The following is a 10,281-nucleotide window of genomic DNA, read 5'->3' as shown; positions in this document are numbered from 1 at the left end:
ATCCTTGCAAGAAGTGGAGACTAGCTATTTACCCTTGGAAAAAGTGGATTTGGCTATTATCTAGGCTACAAGGAAACTTCCTCATTACTTCTAGGCACATACCGTCATGGTACTCACGCAACTCCCTTTGCAAGCACTACTTCGAAAATCTGACTATATAGGAAGGATTGCCAAGTGGGGGACCATGCTTGGGGCCGTTAATATTAAATATATGCCCTGTACTATTGTAAAGGGGCAAGTTTTGGCAAATCTGGTTGCAGAGTTTACTGAAGATGCTGTGGGGGACAAGAAGATAGGACTGAGTGTCTTGATGATTTCTGCCTCTTCTCCCGCAACTTGGGACGTATATACGAATGGAGCAGCGAACTAAAAGGGTTTTTGAGTGGGAATTGTCCTGGTATCCCCTAAGAAGATAGTTATAGAAAGGTCCTTGTGGTTGGACTTCCCGACTACATACAATGAAGTGGAGTATGAACCTTACTGGCCGGGATGGCAATGGTGGGCAAGCTTGAGGGAGAAACGGTAGAAGTTTATTCGGATTCACGGCTAGTGGTCAAGCAAGTTAATAGAGAATTTGAAGCTAGGGATCAACAAATGCAGGGGTATTTTAGTAAATTTAGGTATGCCCAGTCTTGCTTTAAAAGTTTCTCTCTAAGGAATATCCCAAGAGAACAGAACTTTCATGCAGATTCGTTGGCTATGTTAGCTACCTCCTCTGGACCAGGCCTACCTCGGGTCATAATTGTGGAAGACTTGGAAGCTCCCAGCCATAATGGCCCACTACCAGTTAGAGTGCATGGTATACAAGTCAGGCCAAGTTTGATGGACCCTTTAGTTTCATTCTTAATGGGAGGACTGTTGCCCGAAGACAAATGTGAAGTTGAGAAGTTACTTAGAAAAGCTCCATAGTATTGGCTTTTCGAGGAGTAGAAGTTGTCACATCCCAAACCTGTACTTTAGAATTTAGAGCATAACCGCATGTTAATATCAAGTTTACCTCAATACTATCACGAACCAACTTAAGCTGAAGGTGCTTATCAAAAAAAAATTTCTTGTATTCCTTTTTATTTTCTTGCATAAAAGCCATCATATACAAAAATTGGTCAAAACTTTGAAACTTCATTTCATTTCGAACATGCAAGATTACAACTTGGCTGAAACTTAAAGTATTCGTATAAATGTTACATAGCTAAATGTTTAGCAAAACTTTTATTACAAGCCTAACCCCAAAGACATACAACTGGGGTTCAAAACAAACTAAGGTTCTAAATTACATCTGTGCTCAAAAGGATCAAGTATATTTTGATTCCTCCTATACAACGAAAGAGCTAAACTACCATACAATAAAAACTATACATTCTAACAAATGAGTATCATAGATTCCTTGCCACCTCTAATACTCTCGCTGCTTCCAGGAAAGAACCTGTGCACTGAAATATAATAGGGTGAGCTGCAAAGCCTAGTAAGGTTTTAAGCTCTATGAGCATTTAATAAGAATGCATGTAAATCAAATGTTTTATGGATATGTCAGTTCTAATAAATAGCCTTCAATAGTACAAATACCCTTCTTAAACTAACTTATGAATTTTCAGATAAAAATACATCTTTTTCTTTTCATATAATAATAAAAGGGCATGATAAGGAACTTAAACATAATTCAGTAACATTATCTTTATATAGACTACAAAATACTTTATCATAAACTTTCCATCAAACTTATAACACATTCAACATACTTTTCTTATCATGCTTTTCTTAAAATTTCCAAATAGCTTAATAGCTCATTTCTTATCATGATTTTCTTCCAGCACAATGTGACGAGCATCCAACATTCCCCACAATGCTATGAAATCTCAGGATCATATCAAAAAGTATCACCCCTTTCGGTGTGATCATATCATCAACCATAAGGTCGGTTGGCATCCTCCGCAAGTTGGCCATTCCCAACAAGGGTGGGTACAGCAAAGTCCTCACCACTTATAATGGCCAAACAAAATCTCCATGGAAATACCTGGGGTTGTCCAGCAGGTAAAAGACCCGATCAAACCGCTCGGGTCCGACCGACCCGAGGCCTAACGGGTGGACCCGAAGTCCATGGTGGTTTGGATTCAGGTCCCCCTCTAATAAAACCCGAAGAATCGGTTCGGGTGGCAGGTTAATGGGTTAAAAACACGCAGAATCTTACCCGATCGATGGTTAAATGAAAATATATATATATATATATATATATATATATATATATATATATATATATATACAGTACAAACAACCCGTGAAGTCTGAAACTTGGGGAAGTGGGGTGATTGGACTAAACTAAAAAGGCTGACTTGTTTAAAGCTACACGACAAAGAGTGATGGGACTAAAAGCTAAACACTAAGTGGTATCTATCCTAAAACCACTTGCTCCCACAGTTTTGAAAAAGCTAAACACGGATTCCACACATATAGAGAACAAGAGAAGCTCCTTTCACCACACAGTTTACACTGATGAGTAATGGCCTCAAAGAAAATCTTCTGTTGAACTTCACTCTAAGCACTGAAGATATGGAACGGTTGAATGGCTACACAACACTTCAAATCAAAAAAAAAAAAAAAAAATCACTTCCCCATGCCTCTACTCTTAGGGTTTTAAGACTCTACCATGTCCATGGACCATGGACATGGTAAAGTCTCGGCTCCACAGACACAGTACAGTTCAAGTAGAGTCTCGGGCCTCTCGGCTACACTTCAAATCATGAATCACTTGATTCACTTCCCCATGTCCGAGTCTCGGCTACACCCTACACTTCAAAGTTCAAATCAAAACCCAAATCAGACCCATACTCAGCTAACTCTCAAGTCTCAAGCTTAACCCTCATCTCTCTCTTTTATAAATTGGTCATCTCTCATCTCTGAGTTCTCATCTTTCTCTCTACTCTCTACTCTCTCTAGTCCCTACTGATTTCAAAATCTGTCTTTTTTTATTTTGAAACAAACCAAGTCCTTTACTCCTTTACATCAAAGATTCAAATCTTTCTAGTTTCTTCACTCCATGGGACTTCTCAGCCTCTCTGTCTTGGCTTCCTAATCTCAAATCAGGTAATTTTTTTTCCCTTTTATCCCTCTTTTTCTTAATTTTGTGTTTGTAAATCTGTGATATGGGTTTATCATTTTGTTCAAATGATTCATTTTTTTATATGTAATCAGAATTATATGAAAAGTAACTGAATGGATGTTGTTGAAATGATTTAAAACTTAAAGATTAGGGAATTTGATGTGTTAGTTCAGTTGGATGATTGTTACTTTCTTTGTTATAAATTTTTAATCTTTTAATTACTAGGGATGTGAGTTATAATTATCTTGCTTTGTGTTGTTATGAACCCAGTTGGGAAATTGATGTGTTAGTTCAGTTGATGTTTGTTACTATGTTCGGTTGTTGCTTTTTTTATGAAACTAAGTATATTTATGGATTTTTAATCTTTTTGATACTTGGGGTGTTAGTTTTAAATACTTTGCTTTTTGTTTGTATGAATTTAATGTGTTAGTTCAGATGGATGTTTTATTAATTTGTCACTAATTAATTGTTAATTCTTAGATTTTTATTTATATTTTGTGGGTTTTGATAGCAAAAAAAAAAGTTTCAACATTTAACATTGTATTGATTGGAACTTGTTATAACTAATTTACTGTTTGTTGATTTGTTATAACTTTGAGAGTTGAAGGTGTGGATTATGTGTTGAACAAGTGTTTCATGTGCTTTGTGTTGTGGGGGTTATGGTAGAGAAAGCTTAATTGGGATAATTTTTTTTGCTTTAGAGGACAAGCTGAGAAGGAGTTTAAGGTTGAAGTTGAAGCAATTGGACGTGTTCAGCATAAGAATTTAGTGAGGTTGCTCGGTTATTGTGCTGAAGGAGCTCATAGGTATTCGATATTTAGTTACATCCTGTCCCTTTTGTCTTTATTTTTTATGGATATAAAAACTTTTGCCAAGGACAATTTCTTTCAAATGCTTATAGTTATTTAAGTTCTTAGTTTTGTCTTGACTCTTAAACATACATGTAATTTAAATGAAATCATGAAGTGCTATGTAATTTACCTTGATACTAAACACTAAGTGTCAAATGACTTTGCCCGTTAAGAGGTCAACTACAATGATCTTTCTTACGATTAGTTTTTTTATGGTTGTTTTGTAATGCTTAAATTTGATGTCTTTAGGTTATGGAAACCTCTAGTGATGCACCCCTTCCCAAGCAACACCCGCTGCCTAAGCAACACCCGCTGCCCAAGTTGAACCTGCTGTCCAAGCTGAACCTGTGGCCACTCCAACTAATGCTGAGGCACTTCCACCTAAACCTAATGATAAAACCAAGGTGAGTGAGGCAGCTACTGATTATGGTAGTAATATGAAAAAGTCTACTGCTTGGGATCATTTTGAAAAAATAAAGATTAGTGAGGGTCAATTTAAGGCTGTTTGCCATTATTGCCAAAAAAAAAACTTATCGTGCTAATAGTAAGGGTCATGGTACTACTAATTTATTGAATCATACACCAAACTGTGTTAAGAACCCTAATAGAGTTTCACTTAAAGGGCAACAAACCTTAGCATTTGAACCCAGGGAGGAAGGGTTTCAACTTGTACCAGCAGCCTATACTGTTGAGGCTTCTAGGAAGGCACTTGCTGAAATGATTATAATAGATGAGTTGCATTTTAGGTTTGTTGAAGGGTATGGGTTTCAAAGATATTCAACAACCTTACAATCTAAGTTGCGAATTAGGGAAATCCCATCTCGTCAAACTGTAGCTAGGGATGTGATTGGCATTTATGGTGTTGAGAGAGAGAAACTAAGAGAAGCCTTGAAAGGTCGTAAGATGTGTCTTACTACGGACACATGGACTAGTATTCAAAATCTGAATTATATGTCCTTCACATGTCATTTTATTGATGATGATTGGAACTTGCATAAGAGGATTCTGAATTTTTGTCAAGTGGAAGACCATAGGGGGGAGACTATAGGTAGAAAGATTGAGATGTGTTTGCGTGAGTGGGGTGTTGATGGCATATTCACCTTGATAATGGATAATGCTTCCTCTAATGGTACTACCATTAAATTTTAATAAACAGTAACTAAAGATTGGAAGGGGACTGTTTTAGAACATGAGTTCTTGCACATAAGGTGTTGAGCACATATCCTAAATCTAATTGTGGGAGATGGTTTGAAAGAAATTGATGCGTCCATTGCTAGGGTGCGTGAAGCGGTGAGGTATGTGCAGTCCTCACCAAATAGAAATCAAACTTTTAGGAGTTTTATGGAGAGATTAGGTATTGAGTCCAAGTGTTTACTAAGTCTTGATGTACCTACTAGGTGGAACTCTACCTATCTCATGTTAGATACTGCTAAAAAAATTGAGAAAGTGTTCCTAAGAATGGACTTTGATGATGATAGCTATTGTTCATACTTTTTGAACAAGGAAAATAGTGGTGGTTTGGGAGCTCCTTGTGGGGTTGATTTTCAAAATTGTAGGACATTTGTGGGTTTCTTGAAACTTTTTTACAATGCAACAAAAAAGTTTTCCGGTTCTTTGTATGTGACTTCAAATACCTTCTTTGATGAGATGTTTGTGATTCAAGAGAATATTGCTCATTTAATTAAATCTAAAAATCATCTCTTGAAAAACATGGCAACTAAGATGGAAGCTAAATTTGAAAAGTACTGGGAGAAAGGGGATAAAATTAATCAGCTTTTGTATGTGGTTGTGGTTCTTGATCCAAGGAAGAAAATGAGGTTTTTGAAGTTTTCTTTTTCTGAAATTTTGGGGAGTCAGTGGTTGATGAGATGGTTGATTTAGTGAGGAAGATCATGGATAGGTTGTCTTATGTTTACTCTAGGGTTGATTCACCAAATGTGGTAGTACCAAGTGAGAATGAGAGGACACACATGGAAGGTGATACAATTGGTGGTAGTGATCCATATGTGATGGTTAATTCATGATATGAGCAGTTTTTAGAGGCTGAGAAGTCTATAGGGTGTAGCAATGAGATTGAAAGATATTTGGCTGAAAATTATGAAAGTAGAAGGGATGTGAAGTTTGAGATTTTGGGGTGGTGGAAAGCCAATTCAGATAGGTACCAAGTGCTATCCAAAATGGCTAGGGATGTGTTGGCTCTACTTGTTTCTATAGTTGCTTCTGAATCGGCATTTAGTACCAGAGGGCGCATACTTGATCCATTTAGAAGTTCACTCTCCCCTCTCATGGTTCAAAATCTTGTTTGTGCTCAAAACTGGCTGCAAGCCCATGTCCCAATTTCTTTTCGCAATTCAAAGGACGAGATAGAGGCCTTGGAGGATGAATTTCATGAATTAGGTAATATGTTTAACTTCCAAACTGCTAGCCTATTAGATGTTATTAAATGTGTTATATACTTAAGCAAAATTTAATTTGTTGTCTCAATTTTTTCTTTTCTAGTTATGAATCAAGCAACAACAACAGCAAGTTCTAGTTCCTACTCAAGCAAAGGTGGTACTTGTACCACCATTAGATTGATGAATAATTACTGATTGGGTATGTTTCTGCCCTTATAATTTTTGTTCATATTGGTCACTTCCCTTTTGGTTATTCTGTAACTATTGTTCTTTGTCTTTATATATTATTGATAAATATTTTTTCCTCATTGTATTGTTGGAGGAAGGAATGTCGCATTTTGTAAAGGAGGTAGTTTTTTTGGATAAATTTTGAAGATTTTTTAGACAAATGTGTAGCTTTTCTAATTATACATGAACTCTTGTCTTGCTTATAGGAAGGAAAACTTAGCATCTGTGTAGGCTTTCCTTTCCATAAGTTATGGACTTGTTAACTATAGATAATAAAGTAGTTTTTTACTGCTTTAGGAAAGCTTTTTTTGGAAATACTTAATAGTATTTCATAATTGTGACTAATTATATATACTGCTGGGAATATTGCCTACTGCTTTGGTAGTTTACTGTCTTGGGAAGTAACAAGTTTTACTTCGTATTTTTTTGTTCACAAATGTCAATACTCAATATGTGGGTTCTAGCCAAATTCATACAGAGTTGTAGGGAGTATGAATTTGGAGTTTTGGACAAATTCAAGTACAGTTAAAGGCCCAATTTAAAAGAAATTAAGTAAAAAACAGGCCCAATCTATTAATTCCTTGAAAAGCCTAATAATTTTGGCTAAAAAGGCCCCCAAAAAAATTGAATCCAATAAAAAGACTAAAACTGATCCAACCTACCAACCCGATGAATCCGACCCGTTCCAATCGATGATCTGACTCGGAGGGTTTAACCAATATTTCGGTTGGTTGCGGGTCAGTTTTTCAGTGACCCGACCCAGTCGGGTCGAGTGCGGTTTAGGCCCAAACCCAGGCTGACTAAACCCATGGGCAGCCCTAGAAATACCAGTACTATAACCCCTACGGGCTGAGTTCAAATCATAACAATGGAATAATTGAATACTATATTTTTCTGATAGCTATGCTTTTACATAAATATTTCATAACAGTAGCATATCCACTTCATTCTTCAATATTATGTTCATGATATAAGTAATAGCATCAATATGCTAAAATTATCATATATATAATGTTGAACAACTCACGAACATATATCTTTACTTACATCATGCTTATAAGTAATATCTCTAATTAAAAGGTTTTAATGCATAATAATTTTCTAAACAATCCTTATACTTATCAAACGCACATGTCACATATCATTTACCAAATACAGAAGACGTGAGAGACTAGTATAAGAGGAGCTCAAGTGTCCACGTTCTTGCTCTCGTCACCTAAATGAAAGACCATAAATTATTACTAACAAATTCTTCCTAAGTATTTAAACTAATACATGAATCACAACCTAACTCTCAAACTCAAGAAAATCTTAATTCCCATCACACAAAAGTTCCCAAAAAACAAGATACATTCATCAAACACATTATATACCAAACTATAGAGAAACCAAGACATAAAAAATTTATCTACGATCTAGACATACCAAAAGATAAGCATAATAATTTATACCTCAAAACATTCACCCTAACTTTAGAATTAAATCCTCAAAGTCAAGTGTATCATATACTGTTCACTGCTCATTTCAGCAGCATATGCCTCATTTGTAAAATACAAATGGGCTATCCAATAAGATCCAATTTCATGTAATTTTACAGATCCACTCCTCTGGATGTCTAGTAAATACCATATCAATTTCAGAGTCAAAGAATAAAACCATGATTTATTAAAAATGATACAAGACAACACGTTCAAATCTGTCCTAGCAGAATTTTATGCAACTTAGAAATTATATCATTGTTTTTATATTGATCCAAATGCTATGAGGCCACTTCCATTACAACCATATGTGTCTTAGAATTCATAAGAAATACTCCTAGAATCCTAATTCACAGAAGATGATTTAATGCATATTTTTCATGTTGTAAACACCAAATCTGTCACAGTGACAGCTTTAACATGTTTTCTTACAAAGTCATCAACTATTAGCAATTGGCCTTCATTTCATGTGGGTGTTTTTATACCTATACTATACATGTTAGAATACATAAATAAACATCCAATTGACCATAATATCTTCAATCTTTCAAATTACTAACACAAAACCACAATTTCAGCTTCTAACAATCAGATTAGAGAACATAGAGGGAAACTAAAGAAATCTGTCACAGTGACTATTTGCTTTCAGCAAGCTTAGAGCTTGTTGAAGAAAGAAGAGAAGTAGCCATGGTTAAAATGGCACATTATCAGCAGAAACTCAAGCAAGGGTATGATAAGGGAGTTAAGATGAGACCATTGGCTCTTGGAGATTTGGTCTTGAGGAAAGTAGTTGGACCGGTGAAGAACCCATCATGAGGGAAGTTAGGTCCTAATTGGGAAGGCCCGTATAGGATAACTTCAGTATCGGGTATTGGGACTTATTACTTAGAAGATTTGGATGAAAATGTTATTCCGCGTCCATGGAATGTAAATAACCTACACAAATATTATTATTAATAATGCAGTGGATTCTATTCAGTTCCCATTTACTCACTTGATTGATGTTTGGTTTATGAGTTGTTTTCGTTAAAATTTATCTTGTTACAAAGTGTTAAATAGAAACTCGGTCTTGTTCGACTCCTCGGGTCATAGGCCTTGGGTAAATTAACCCTTATGTGAAATTGGTTAAGTGTTAAACAGAACCTCGGTCTTGTTCAACTCCTCGGGTCACAGGCCTTGGGTAAATTAACCCTTATGTGAAATTGGTTAAGTGTTAAATAGAACCTTGGTCTTGTTCGACTCCTCAAGTCACAGGCCTTGGGTAAGTTAACCCTTATATGAAATTGGCTAAGTGTTAAACAGAACCTCGGTCATGTTAGACTCCTCGGGTCACGGGCCTTGTGTAAATTAACTATTATTTGAAATTGGTAAAGTGTTAAGTAGAACCTTGGATTTATTTGACTCATCGGGTCAATAGCCTTAGAAAAATCAACTCTTTTGGATTTGACTAAGTGTTAAACAAATTCTTGGCTTTGTTTGACTCCTCGGCCATAACCCTTGAGTACATTGACCCTTATGTGAAAGGGATTAGGGATTAGGTGAATCTTAGTCTTATTGGAATCCTCGGCTCTTAAGTCTTGGATAAATTAGGTGACAAGTCAGATTTAACCTCAAGGCAAGTGAACTTTAATTCCAAAAGTTTAAGTAAAAGTCCATCTAAGCTTGTTAAATATGCTGTGAAGGTTAAAATTAAATTTAAGGTGATTTAGCCTATTTAAAGTCATACATTTGTATCAAAAGAGTATTGATATACTTGATAAAGTAAAGACGAGAAAATTATGTAAATTGGAAGGTAGCAAAAGTTAAATATATTCGTTTAAGTCCAGGAACAGATTACAACAAGAAAAAAGGAAGAAGGCATCAGCTAGTCCTAGCCAATGACAAAGTTAGCCTACATTTGGTGTATGGAAGAACTAAGCTACGACCTCCTTCTCTTTATCTTTTTTATTCCTCTTCAATTGCTCTACTTCGACAACCTCTTCTAATTCTAACTCTACTGCTGGAGTAGGAGTTGGTTGTTCTTTTTCTTTTCCAGAAGTAGGCAGGTTAGCTAAGGTTATGGTGTACTTTGGCATCGAGGTGACAAAGCTTGGATTAGGAGGAGGAGGAGGAGAGCTGGGAGCAATGTGAAGAGTTGGAGGGTAATAAACTTTGTTGGCTCCCCTTAGATCAGACTCTACACTATCCCCATCATCATTGAGGGCTTCATCCCAAACTTCAAGGCAAAAGGCCCG

The 10,281-nt window shown here is 36.1% G+C and overlaps 1 pseudogene; it reads left to right on the top strand.

Moving 5' to 3' along the window:
• The first annotated feature begins 489 nt into the window (after positions 1 to 489).
• LOC142605776 (zinc finger BED domain-containing protein RICESLEEPER 2-like) lies at positions 490 to 6,536 on the top strand (annotated as a pseudogene).
• The last annotated feature ends 3,745 nt before the right edge of the window (positions 6,537 to 10,281 follow it).

This window comes from Castanea sativa, chromosome 8 (genome assembly GCF_040712315.1).
Source record: "Castanea sativa cultivar Marrone di Chiusa Pesio chromosome 8, ASM4071231v1".
Taxonomy (NCBI): domain Eukaryota; kingdom Viridiplantae; phylum Streptophyta; class Magnoliopsida; order Fagales; family Fagaceae; genus Castanea; species Castanea sativa.
Note: the sequence above shows the minus strand (reverse complement) of the source record. Positions and strands in the feature narration are given on the sequence as shown.